Genomic DNA, 14,819 nt, shown 5'->3' with positions numbered 1-14,819 from the left:
TAGGGTATGTAATGGCAGTGTACGTTTTCTCGCCTTGCCGCCGCTGTCCGGTGAGACTTGTAAGATTGACAGCTTTCTTGATTGTAGGTTGGTTGGCGATTCTTCTACCTTGGTGGTAGTGATTACTTTCTTCTCCCAGGCGCTCTAAGCACAGTATTCTGCAGACAGAGTCCAGACTGCCGGTTCCGGCTTTGGCGTACTTCCAATCTTTGCATTTCGTTTATTGGACGTCAGGTAGCCTCACCAAGATTATCATTAGTCATTCGTTACACTGCCACTAGCCTGAGTTACCATCTTGTGGTGTGAATGTAACTCTGGGATGCCTTTCTCATCACTCGCAAAAGTGTTTTTGGCCTGACCTACTCAGAGGCTGATTCCCGGAGCACCGTCTGTGACTGACCCTTATGTTTTTTTATTGCCTTACTATTTTATTATTGTATTACCAAGTTACCATCATTTGTCTCACCTGTTTTGTGATCTTTTGCTTGTCCTTTTGAATTAAACTTTGTTATTATATTTGCTGTTTAATTGTATGTTGTCAATTTTTTTTAATAATTGCTATTCTTGGCGTTAAAGGCCTTCAGCCGTGACTGGTTACTTGCCTTAAAATTCTAATTACGACCACATTGGCTTGTTTTCAAAACATTATTTGAAGTCCATTAAATTTCGGGCATGCAGCCGCGCAAATAAAATTTCTTCTACTGATATTTCGGCCGCGTATCGTCCGGCCATCTTCAGAGCGAGTTCCAAGACTGGCTACAAGGTGCCAGGCGCGGCCTTATATGCTCCACCGCGGCGGTGCTGCGCATCCGGGTCACAGATGCTGCGCCGCCACAGGCGGCGAAGGCGTACGGACATTCGATGTGCTTATCGATATTTGATCGGCGGCGGTGACACGGTGACGACTTCTCTGCAATTTAATTACTCCAAGAGCCGGATTCCATGCTTTGTCCAAATTAAAACCATTGTCTCTGTTTATTAAATTGTTGGCTAATCGAATTTCTATGGCTTCTTTGAATACAGATTCCCAAAAAGAAGAGGTGGATGTTAAAATCTTCACATCACTGTAATTCATGGAATGACCCGTATCAATACAATGTTCGGCCACAGCTGACTTGTCTGGTTGTAATAAGCGTGTGTATCTTCGGTGCTCCACACACCTCTCATGAACGGTGCGTGTTGTTTGACCTATGTATGACTGCTCACAATTTCCGCAAGGAATCTGGTACACACCCACCTTACGAAGCAGTAAATCGTCCTTCACAGAGCCGAGTAAAGCCGCAATCTTCATGGGGGGGCCGGAAGATCACCTTAACACAGTGTTTCTCAAGAATACGGCCTATCTTTGAAGAAAGAGCACCCACATAAGGCAGAAACGCCCTAGATCTGAAGAAATTACTATCTTCTTCCCCATCGCATACCTTCTTTTTAGGTTTTGCATCGAATTCTCTACGAATTTGTTGCGGAGAATATCCATTCGATTTAAAAATACTCTTGAGGTATGTTAGCTCTCCTTGTAAATTGTCTTCATCGGATATACAGTGCGCCCGATGCACAAAGGTCTTAAGGACACCCATGCTCTGAGAAGGGTGATGGCAGCTACTGGCATGAAGGTATAGATTTGTGTGCGTTGGTTTCCGATGTACGGCGTGTCCTAATGTGCCATCACTTTTACGGCGAACGACAACATCCAGAAAGGGGAGGCAGCCGTCTTTTTCTATTTCCATAGTAAATTTAATGCTAGCATGGATGGAATTCAAATGCTCAAGAAATCGATGTAATTCATCCATACCATGGGGCCATACCACGAATGTGTCGTCCACGTACCTCCAGAAGACCGTAGGTTTAAAACATGCTGAGTCCAGTGCCTTGTCCTCGAAGTCTTCCATGAATAAGTTAGCTACCAGAGGGGAGAGGGGGCTTCCCATGGCAACACCGTCAATTTGCTCATAAAATTCACCATCATTATACACCAAGGTACCTCTAAAGGACTCTTTAGCTCATATCAGCCAACATTTTGATAAGGACATTACGGCCTTATTTGAACATGTGCTTTTATCATCTTATTTTCAGTTTGATGGTGAATTTTATGAGCAAATTGACGGTATTGCGGCTGCATGCCCGAAATTTAATGGATTATTCATTACACCGCGAGAAGTTGAAAATGCACATTATTTGAAGTGTCTGTATTTTATGTATGTTTGTTAATTTTTTGTAATAATTGCCATTCTTGGCATTTAAGGCCTTCAGTCGTGAAACAATTCTTAATTCATTGCCATTAAGGCCTTTAGCCCTGAGATATTCTTAAATTATTGCCATTATTTTAATTTGTTGTTGATTTTAAATAAATTGTGTGTGACTAAAAGAAAAGCCAACCAATAATAGCTGATTACGGCCCCGTCCATAATCGTAACCGAATCCTGCGTCTTTGACTACCAGGCTCAACCGTGATTCGTCGCTGAACACAATGCGACTCGATTTATCAGCAGTCCATGCTTCCCGGTCCCAGCAGCACTCAAAACGCAGCCGTTTGCGCTGTGATAACGGCAGCCAATGCACTGAACAGCAATTCCATTGCCCCGTTGCTGCTGGTCAACACCCGGTGATGCATGGTGACACAGAATGCAGCAGGGACTTCATTAATTGTTCACGGATGACAGGGACAAGTGTGAAGGGGTTACGTAGCGCCTGTTGCACAACACGGCGATCCTCCCCTGTGGAGGCCAGATATGGTTGCCCAGAAACTTGACTACGAGTATGCATGCCCTCAGGTTCCCGTGGGTAGTAACCGGCGCTCATCGTCAGTGGCAAAATATCTTTGACTCTACTGTGTTGTTTTTCATATCAGTTAATGCGAGGGCTATCTTTTCATATCTTTTCACTTGTCAGATACATCCAGTTACAGGTATTATGTAATTGTCAACAGCGATGTTCTTTACATCCAAAGATAGGCTGCGTTGTTTATATGACGGATTATACAAACTTCGAGGGTGAATGGGAAACCTTCTACAGCCAAGATCGCTTGGTATTTTTGTTTTGTTTCTCAATGACCGGTTTCGACAAAATCTTGTGGTTGTGCAGGGGAGGGGCACATTTGTGATAATAAACATCTCGCACTCTTGGCGGTGGTGCAATCCTAGGCCGAAAACCGGAGCTAGAAATTCAGAGTGACCGTCAGTGTGAACTGACACTAGGAGAGTTCTGGATCCTTCTGGGCGCTCTAAGAACGGACTGGGCGTGAATTATTTTAGCTAAAGGCACTCAGTGGACCTTGGATCAGAGTTTATGTACATTTATCGGTTCAGTATGCACAGGGAGATGTCACGCAACTGTGGCCTGAAGCGGAGATTGTTGGATTTTGTAGGACAGTAGTATGCTTGGTGACTTATTGACAGTGAAGGATTAAGGAGGTATGTCTAATGATGTATTCTAGTCCCATACGCTGTTGTAAAATTGGTGCCTAAATTTCTAATTATGCAGCCTGTTGTGGATACTGGTGGTGACAAATTACTGTTCTGTTCACATTTTAGTGTTAAATGTAAATGACTAGGGCCTCCCGTGGGGTAGACCGTGCTCCGGGTGCAACTCTTTCGATTTGACGCAACTTTGGCGACTTGCGCATCGATGGGGATGAATGATGATGATTAGGAGAACACCCAGTCCCTGAGCGGAGAAAATCTCCAGCCCAACTGGGAATCGAACCCGAGCCGTTAGGATTGACTTCCTCTCGCGCTGACCACTCAGCTAACGAGGGCGGACATTTTAGTGATAACAGTTGTTACAGTTGTTATTACATTACACAGTTGTCTCTATTAGAAGCAGTTGTATTTCGTATGTTAGATTGAGCCGTCTCTCACTTTGCCATAACTTCTCTGACTGTATATACTCATATGACACGACTAGTTAGACGGAGGTGGAATGACGTAAGTTCGGTGTGATATAAGCAGAGTTGGTTAGTTGGCTTGTGGGATTGAAGGGACCAGACTACAAGGGACATCGGTTTCTATAAGCAGAGTGAAACAGCCGGTAGAGCTATGTGGCCATTATTATTAGTACAAGTGACTGAATTTTAGAAAAGCTGAGCAGGCTCAAACAAGCAGGTACCAATTCTCTTGGTGCACTTATTTCAAACGACATGTTTCGGGCTCTGCCCATCACCAGATTTCCATTTCACAGCAAAAATGACTTTGTCAGTTTGTTCCCTACCCATACATGCTCGAACAAAAAGATGTCACATACAATTTTAACTTGGGAAATCGGAATGTTGGTCGCGAGAAGGACTATTAGTTTTTCGTTTCTAGATACGGTTTCGTATCTTCGATTTGTTCCTCAAGACACCCTCTACAGACAACCCCTCGCAGTACGCCGCAAAATTTCTAGGACACTGTGTATAGTTTCATTTATAAATTGTGCTAATGTGTTATATGTGTTAACGGAATACGTAAGTAGTGGGATGTGATTCAGCACTTAAAGTTTTCTATTTTAGGTCGGTCTGTTCTTTTAAAATAATGTCTGAATATTTCGTCATATATGTGCAAATCACAGTTTTTTTTTAATATTAGCAGATTAAGTTTTTTCGGCAGCTCATAGGAATAGTATCCACTGTGTAAAGTCACTGGCTATGGGACATTTCCAATGTTTGGGAGTGGTGGAGCACCACATTTACAATGTAAGGGGTTAATTAGGTATGGAGGCAAGCTTGGTGGTAAAGATTTTGGAGGGAGATAAGGCTTGTGTACAGTTAGAAGATCCAAGTAGTTATAGGTTTCGCTAACTGCACAGAGTAGCAGAGGTATATACAGGATAGAATACACTTCTGCTACTCCGCGCAGTTAGTGAAACCTATAACTACTTGGATCTTCTAACTGTATACAAACTTTATCTCCCTCCAACATCTTTACCGGAGATGGATTGTCACCATTGTTGTTCAATATACCACTGGACGAAGTGATCAGGCAGTGGAGAGCAATGAACGAGGAAATGGGAATACCAAAGACCCATGTGGGGGACAAAAATGACAACAGGGCTCAAGTGGACTGCCTAGCCTTTGCAGATGACATAGAAATTGTAATTGAGACGGAAGAAGACGCAAAGACACAACTCGACACCTTAAGTAAGGTAGCCAGAAAGGCGGGACTGAGGATCGCCCAGAACAAGACAAAGAACTTAAATACCACTGCAGACTGGGAAACATGGAAGACACTGTGCAGATGGTGGACAAATTTAAATACCTGGGGGAATTTATACCAGAAAGGAACAGGAGCTAGGAGGGAATAACAGAGAGGATAAAGGTCAGCCTTCTGCAGGACGAGAGAGAAACACAATAAAAAGAATATATCCACAGAGGCAAAGATAAGCCACTACAAGGCAACGGTGAGTAAAGCAGTATTATATGCTGCTGAGACGATGACACTAGGAAGAAATGGGGTATAACAACTAGAGAAAGAAGAGAGAAATATACTGAGAAAAATACTAGGTCCCATAAGAGGTGGAGAGGGGTGATTGCGAAGACCTAGGGAAGAATTGAACCGGAACATGAGAACAATATCCGAGGAAATCAGACTCAAAAGAGCAAGGTTTGCTGGACATGTAGTTAGTATGAGTATGGACAGAATGACGCATAGAACGTGGGAAGCAACAGGGAGGACAAGGGGAAAGGCAGGAACCAAGTGGATTGTTGAATTGCGGAAGGACTGTTTGGAATTGGGGATCAAGGTCGAAGGAAAGGAAAATTGGAGGAACAAATATACACCGACCAATATGCCGGACATCAATGATAGAGAAGAATACAGGACAAGATTAGAGTGTCACCAGTGGAGCCGACAGGAGAAACGGACACTGAAGATCTCGGGAGAAGAGCGGGAGAGAAGAAGAAAAGGAATGAAGAGGTTCTGGGAGAAGGAGAGGAAAATCCAGTCCACGAAGGGGCTACCCGTGGTCCTACAGAGGCCGTAACGCAAGGAGAAGAAGAAGAAGAAGAAGAAGAAGGATAGAATGGTGTGGATGGCTGAAGAGCTCAAGAACAACAACAAAGACTGTATGCACATCAAATTAATGTGCACAAAGTATGTGTGTTTGTTTGTATGAAGTGGGGTAGACATTAGATAGGAGAGAGTAACCAAGATACCGACATGGTGATAGCATTTAGGAACATACGAACGGGGAGATAACTGTTTATATAAGCCTCCGTACCAGCATACATTTAGCCGAAACCGAACCCGCGTACCGCTGTTTTAGGGACGACGCAAACAAGGCCGACACGCAGGAACTCAACTCCGCCGCAGATTCCGCGTGCCGTATTGTTATTACCGCGCTGCTCTTTTTCCGCCGGCGGAATGAAAAATGCGCCGAGTAGCGCAGAGCGGACCCGACCGTAGCTTTGCTTCAAAGGCGACGCAGGGCAGGAGGCAGGAATCCGCGGCGCGCGATATGACGTCCGCGCCGGCGGACGTCGTCCCGCGGCGCCATTACGGGCGAAAATTTTTTTATGCTCGGCTTACACCGCGTTTACGACACAAAGATAAAATCCTTACGAATGTAATTTCCTGGTCTACAAGAAGAGGACAGAGCTTGTGGCTACGGAACTTGCATTAAAAGCGTGACCTGTGACTGAATTCTGAAGATATACAACGATATTTCATTAAAAGTCCTGACGTTAATTCTTTGAGAAAAGATCATAGGCGATTGGGACAAAGAAACGTACAGGAAAGGGCTGCTCAGTCAGGCACGTATCGGAGAAGCCAGAGGCGGTATACAAGTTGCCTCTAATTAGCCGACGATCTCGCGATCCTGCCTGCTAGCACGAATACAGCCACCGGAAAAAAAATCCATAATACTAAACGACCAACCCTGTGCACGACTCACGGCGCCCGTTACAGGCTGCATATCTAAAGGCTTCTAGAGGTAACAAAAATATTATTTTCAATATTTCATGTAATTATTGACCGAATTTTAAAAATTTAAATATTATCGTAATCGAGTCACTAAGAGTTATAATTTTACGTTAACGATTTAATACAGAAATCAAGTATTAGAAACGGTGACCATGTCCTGAGGCAGCATAACTCAGGGTGCAAATGACCCACACTAAATTCGTCCAATATTTGGGAATGAAAGCACTTTCCGACACAGTCTATATATAATTCTTCCCGAAACGTTTTCTCGCTGACACCCACACAAAATAATGAAGGGATGATGTTTACTACTTTGTAAGTTTTAACTTTTCATGAACCTGAAACTTCAGCATCAGGTACAACGTTTTAATTTAATACTTCTTTACTACTAACTCTATCGCAACACAATTTGTCGACAGTATCCACATATACGAGGATATTCGTTTGTTAAGTTCCAGTTGGTCGTGGAACGGAAATTACAGTCAAAATCTGATTAGACATAGCACAGATGTATTGGGCAGCAACTCTAGTATGATACTGCAGAGCTGTGTTTGTAAGAAGTACGAGCTAATGTTCCTTCAGACATGCACACTAATCACAGTCACTGCAATGTCGTATGTATCTATGCATTCCAGGTTAGCGGCCTTCGATTAAATGCGTCCCCTGTGCGAAAATACGGTAGTGTACGAGTGTACATTAATGACACATGGACGACATCATATGAAAACTTGGGTCTGGCTCTGAAGCGTGCGCGAATAGCTGGAGTGGTCAAGGCAACTGCTGATGTGAGCCAGAAATCCGAGTTCGAGCCACAGTCTGGCACAAATTTTTAATGCTACCATTCCATTCCACAGCTGGAAGTCGCATGTATTCGCAACGGCGAATACATTTCCGGTACGCTTCTAGTATTCCAGTCGATCGAGTCACATCGCTCTTTTCAGTTCTGAGCGCAAAGTGAGCGCATAAAGGGGGCTAGAAAATAATCTCTCCCCAAGTATAAGTGCCTGCCGAGAAATTTCGCCTGGTTTCATGCAGTCCACATAAGGTAACTGTGATGCATTTCCTCTTCATGAAAACTCTTGGCCGCACACCGCAGGGGCTATGAAGACGCTCTTGGAGTGGTTTTTATGGGAAGTTTCTGACCCTCCACTGTGCAGCCCAGACTTCCCCCCTGATTTTATCTCTGCTCAGACGAACCGTTGGGTGTGAAGACATTTTTCCACAGACAACGAGCTGCGGAACAGCGTAGAGAATTGGCGGAAAGGACAGGGGGCTGCCTTCTGTGACGAGGTTATTAGGAAATTGGTGCAACGCGACATCAGATGTCTAAATCGGAGAGGTGACTTTTTGGGTCAAGCCACATTCAAATGGTGATCTTTCTTCTCGGTCATTGATTAAATAGCTAACTGTAGCAAATAAAACATTTATGACTTTCACTAAAGTTTGCATTTCACGACCCACCGGACCTTAATAAACAAACAGCACTTGTACTGCTGAATGTATGTGCAAAATTATATCATTGTACGACACGCAGTTCACCAGATATCTTTCTTCTTTCGCTTTTGCCTTTTTCCCGCAATGAATCGGGTCGCCATGGTTAATCGGATTTGGCAACGTTAATTTTAAGGGGTGGCCGGATGCCCTTCCTGACGCCACCCCGTACCATCCGGGACGGAATTCGTGTACCCCAACTGTCTGTGTCCAGTTTAATCCATGGAATAGTGGGAATGTGTTCAGATGTCTGCGAGCCGTGTAAATGAGGCAGAACACAGGGACCAGCCCGGTATTCACCTAGGAGGATGTGGAAAACCGCCGAAAAACCACATCCAGGCTGAGCGGATTCGATCCGGGATCGGCGCGCCGAGTTCAGGAAGCAGCGCATTAGCGCTCTCGGCTAACCTGGCGGGTACTCAGTTCACCAGATATGATGTTATAAAATTTAGATGAGTGAAGAACAAGCCTTTCGTAAAACAGAGCATAAATTACCACTACTACACTCATCTAGTGTTTGATTGCAACGAGTTTTGTACGTAATTTCAAACATTGTCTGAGCTTTAACAGCATTCAGTGGGTGAACAATCCGAAACTACTTAAACTAACATAATTAGGGTATTGTTTCAAACATACAGATTCCAAATTTTTAACGTCAAATATGTAATACATTAATTCATTTGTGTAGCAGTCAAACGTCTGAAGTAGTTTTGTACATGAAAGCACTGTTCTTTTTTAAGAATCGGGGGTTGTGGGTTACTGGTAATTATACTAAAACATCGAGCGAAAACCTTTGAAAGAAGTGTATGACGAGCATCAAAGCTCCCCTCGTAACATTATGGCAGGGTACAGGAAGGTAGGAAGAGTCGACAGCTTTAAATAAATCAGGACACCGTTACAGGGGAAAACTAGTGAAAGAGATGCCTAAAATACCAGGAGAGAAAATATGGTCAATGCCTTCTGCAGACTCATGTTTTATGCGAAAGAAAATGTGTCCGAATTGTGAAACATGCCTACTTTGTTACGAATCACGTTTCATTTCGAATCTTCGTGTGTGCTACAAAGTACAATAGTCACTTGTCAGCGTCGGAGGCCTGTAGTAACATTTCTGTCTGCTAGCGCAGCATATCGCTGCGTGGAAACTGGAAGGTTTGTCTTGACAGATCGTACGAGCTCTAACTGTAGCCGGCCAATGGGAATACTAGGCGGAATATGTTTTGGGTGGCCTCGTGGCCAGCACACAAAGGCACTCTTCTTCCTTTCCTGCTACCGTGACGACTGAATGTGCTGATTTTACTTGTAATGAAGATGCTTTACTTTGTGGTAGTGAAGTGGGCACTTTGAAGCGACCTTTTAGTCGAGAGATTTTTGCAGGCTTGTTGATTTAGATTTCTGTGTGTGACACACTTTTCGGTAGTGTTGGGTCTTTTTCATGCTTTCAATTTATTTAGAATTCATGGGTATCAATTACCGATTTCGCATCTAGGCTGTTGACTTACCTCAACGCTCGTCCAATAGCAAGACGATATTTCAGAAATTAATGGTAGCATGTTGCGATTATCTTGTCTATGTTGTATCCGGTGGGAATGTAAAGGCGCATGGCCTATGGAATTATTTTTACACGTGAAGTATATTTTTCTCCACACGAATATAACTGAACGTCATAATACTTTTCTGTATAGTTGGGATCTTATTTATTATGATATGATGCCTTTGGGAGTGGGACCGATGACTTTTGTAGTCTGGTCCCTTCAACTCCCACAAACCAACCAACCAACCAACGTTCGGAAGTGGCTACCCGATCGTAATAATAGCCTATATATGAAATAAACAAATAGACATCCTAAATGATAAGGTCGAGAAATATGGAATGAAATCTAATGTGGAGAAAAGCAAGACCATGGTGGTAACCAGAGACGATAGAGAGGGCAAGGGCCAAATTCATATTAAGGGACTGAATATTGAAACAGTGGACAACTTTATACATTTGGGAAGTGTATTAATGGGAAATGCTCGTTTAGACAGAAATTAGCAAAAGAATACAACACAGAAGTACGTTTTACCAGTGTGTGAGGGGCTTGGTGTGGGGAAGGGAAGTGCCAATGAGGTGCAAGCTGATGCTATACAAGACTTACTTCACACCCACACTAATTTAGTCTCAGAGACTTGGACTATGACTAGAAGAGAGGAGAGTAGGATGCAATCCTGTGAAATGAAATTTCTGAGAAGTATGCTAGGGAAGACGAGGAGAGACAGAGTGAAAAATGAATATGTTAGGAAGAAAATTGGAGTGGAGAAGTTGATTGAGAAAATTGTAAAGAATAGATTAAAATGGTTTGGGCATGTGAAGAGAATGGGAGGGGGAAGAATACCAAGCAGAATGATGGAGTACAAGATTCAGGGCAAGAGGCCAAGAGGAAGACCGAGAACAAGATGGAGTGATACAATAAAAATGACTTTAAGGAGGAGAAACCTGCTATGGTGTAACCTCACCACAAATTAAAATAATTAATATAAATAATATCCTCATTTAGTGTAACCTCAAAGCAGAAAAATTCCTAAACCTCTCAACAGTAAAAAATTATAATTGTGTCGTTCACATCCAGTGTAACATCCCAACAAAATAATTTCCGTAACCTGGTAGTAATACAATGTAACTAACCTCTCAATTAAACTGTCGCTCACTTATAACTTTTCAATAATTGACTGTGAATTTAACCTGGTAAATTTTGGACGTCAGCAGTGCTGCGTCATGGCCCTGAAAGATCATTCTGAATAAAAAACAGATTTGTCATTTATGAAAGGAAGCAACTGATTTTTCTTTTGCAACAATCGCGATGATCATGGATTGGACAAATTAGTAAATTCTTTAAATTGAAATTAATGGTTGTTAAAAGTTACTTTTTATGAGAAAGATTATTATTACGAGATTTTAAAAACATTTACATGGGAGTTGAGATAACATTACTACATATGCGCGAGGCTGCTTTTTTACCTTATACAATAATACTCAGGCTCCGGCATCGCTGCACCGCGAGCGGCCCAGCCAACACGATACACCAGACCAGACCAGAGCAGACAGCTCACTAGCCACAACTTACTGCTACTGCTACACAGTTCCTACTGCAGTCAACACTGCTCTCTTGTCAGAGATTCTCTTATACCTTGCATATCTCAGGCAGCGCATGAGCAATACATCCAAATTACATCTTCTCGGACCTCTTACAATGGAACCAAATTGTGGAAGAAGAATGGTGGAAAGACAGAGTAAAGTGGCCAAGTACCATTGATACCCCAACCCTACCAGATGTTGGATAGAGGGAAACGAAGAAGAAGAAGAAGAAGATGCTGATGATGATGAGTCCGTGGTCTTTGTTAATAAATCTTTCCACATGTTCCACACTTCCACGCGTGTTCACATAAGCACTATAATCTCACAATATACCCCTTTCGTTTTAATGATAGTCAAAGTGGTCTACCTCAAGCAGTGATTACAAATTTATTAAAAATTCCAGTTATGCAGGGAGGTCTACATGGTGTGTCACAGTTCTGTTGAGACTGCTCGTAAGGAACTCCAAACTCCAATGCTATCTCGTTGCGAGTTGCGGCGTTAAGATACAGGAAATTAGAAGGTCAAAGCGTTGTAGCAGGTGTCCTGGCCGCGGGTATCACAGTAAGTGCCCGACACCCATCGATAAATGGCGGTGGAGTAGGTACGTGTTACATTTTGTGTTTGTGGACGAGAATTCGTCGAATTTGGCGCCATAATCGAGATGAAGGTTCCTGATCGCCCCAGCCCAAGAAGAGAAGATCGTGCTCGTGTTTTCCGCCAGGAAACGGATAATAGTCGTGAATCACCAGTCCCATCCGTCGGATTTGGCTCCAGCTAACTTCTGGTTCTTACCCAAATTGAAGTTATCAAAGAGGACACCATTACGACCTTATGAAAGTCATCCAAGAAAGCTGTACTGCGGTACTAAATGCAGTTAGAAAATGACAAAAGTGTCGGTTTTAAAATTATCTCAGCTCTGTAGGCCTACAGATTAGAGGGGAGACTATTTGGTATAAATACAGTGATTTCATTTTTCATAGCAACAGCCCTAACGGAATTGGGAAACGCTATGTCCAGTGTATCGCTGTGGGTCTACAACACTTGTGCCAGCGGAGATGAATTCATAGAAATATTTTCTGCTAGCCTACTAGCACAGGGTACTTCAGATTATTAGGTACGTTATGGCGCAGATCGAAAAAACATTTGCATTGCACAAATGGTATCTGTAAGGTACAAATTATATGTATTTATATAGTTAGTATGCTTAAGGGCTACAGTGAGGTTTGTAAGTACAATTCTGCCTTATTTAAATCTACTTTATTAGTCATTTTTGACGATGCAAAAGTCCCTGTCTCCCAGAAACTTTAATCGTCTTAGTCACATTGCATTTACTCGCATGTGGGTCAGATTTCATACAAAGACGTAATATTTCAGGACATAAAAATATGGTTGTAGTATCTTATCTACACCCAGGTTAAAGTTAATTAAAAGAGGACAAGCTTTCAAGGAAAGCTAAACTAAGCCACTACAATTTAATTACGACAGAGTTTCTGTGTGTGAAATCTCCAAATGAGAGGAATATGGGTACTAAGTCAACCCGATGAATTCGAGAGAGAGAGAGATCCTCCATCAGATCATAGATCCTTACATCGTGGATGGACGATGTAGCTTACGAGGAAATGTTTAATGAATATGAAATATTAATTTGAAAAAAAAGCCTGATATTTTATGGGCATCCGTTGAGGATACATAAGAGAAGACTGGAAAAACAGATTGTTAATATACCTGACAGTAGACCTAACGTTTTCGACAAATGGTTATAGAAGGTGAGAAACGATTGGGAAAGGTCTGGTTTTAATTAACTCAGACATGAGATATTGTGCTCAGTGACTGACCGCTCCGAAGGCTTCAATGATGGACACTGAACAGGGGACGGAGCAGAGGAAAGAATAAAGACTGCCTGTAAAACAGCGCATAGATCTTGGCCTCGGTAAAACTTCCAGCAATGTTTAATTAACCCTTAAAGTGAATTTTGATGGCCGCTATCGAAATAAAAATGTGTTTTTATTTCCTGAGAATATCTTTACTGGTAAACATTTATACACTGTAAGATCCATGTGTGTTTGTTTAGGGGACTGATGACCTAAGATGTTAAGTCCCATAGTGCTCAGAGCCATTTTTTTTGTGTTTGTTTTGTGTCTGTAATGTATTTGACAAAGATGTCAGTAAAAAAGAAGATGACTGATTGTAAGCGGATTGCCTCCGCAACTGAGTAGTTAATGTCCTTGATCGGCACACCGATACTTGAAGTTCATCTTCCGGTACCGGCAGTAAATAACTCTTGCTAAGAGGTTTGGGGAGCAGGTGACCACCGAGAAACAGCGAAGACAGCTGAGGAAGCTCTGAATCGTTCATTAGTGTCTGGTACCAGGAAAAGCAACATTAACGGTAGCAAAACCCTAGTGGCGACCATATATCTCTGACATATTTATCAATTGTCACGTTAGTGGAAAGAAGAGAGCAATGGTCACTTGGAAACGTGAAGTCGTTTAGACTTGTTAACGGGTTTAAACTTTTAATGAGACCTTTTAATGACAATTGTTATGTATCTTAAAATTTGTTTGTGTGGGATGGTTGTAATGCGTATAGGTTTTTAAGCAAAACTGTGGAAACCGTAACAGCGTATTTGATCACCGGTTTTTCGGTTGTATCATACTAATTTTACTTGCGTACGCACATCAGACTGGTGAAATCAGCGCGCGTATCAGCGCGCATATGCCACCTGGCGGTCAATATGTGCAGTCTATTACGCATAGCAAGGACTGTCGATGGTTCCATTTGCTCATAGCCATGATAACTAATCTCGTAACATGACGATTTTTCATAAATGTGTTTGTATTCCAGTCATTATTTAAAAATATAATTTTTAATTGTTTCGTTACTGTTGATGTACTAAATAAGTGGAATGTGCAGTATTAATGAAAGGACATGATTTGTAAGCTAGATTGCTAATAGCATTTATGGGATATTTGTGGTCAGTGGTGTTGAGAATCCGCTATGTAAGAAGACAATCAGTGGGATACAATATTGAGAAGGGTTAGGGAAGGGGAGAGGGATCCAAATTCAACACATGTGGCAAATGCTCACTTCTTCTTTTAGGTGAGGTTCTTTCTCTTTTCGTTATTGAAAGTATCGTCTTCTCTTCTTCATTCTTCAGAATTTGTATTCTACCATTTCGCCACATTCTTCTATATTTTCCTCTTTCTTTTCTTCCCCCAAGTCGCAGCTGTCACTAAACATGTCTGCCTGTGTGCGTATATTCCTATTCTTAAAGAAAATAAACGAAACATAAAAAAGAATAGAAGTAGAAACTGCCTATCTTC

This window comes from Schistocerca serialis, chromosome 8 (assembly GCF_023864345.2).
Source record: "Schistocerca serialis cubense isolate TAMUIC-IGC-003099 chromosome 8, iqSchSeri2.2, whole genome shotgun sequence".
In the NCBI taxonomy this organism is placed as follows: Eukaryota; Metazoa; Arthropoda; class Insecta; order Orthoptera; family Acrididae; genus Schistocerca; species Schistocerca serialis.
This window is presented reverse-complemented; position numbering follows the sequence as displayed.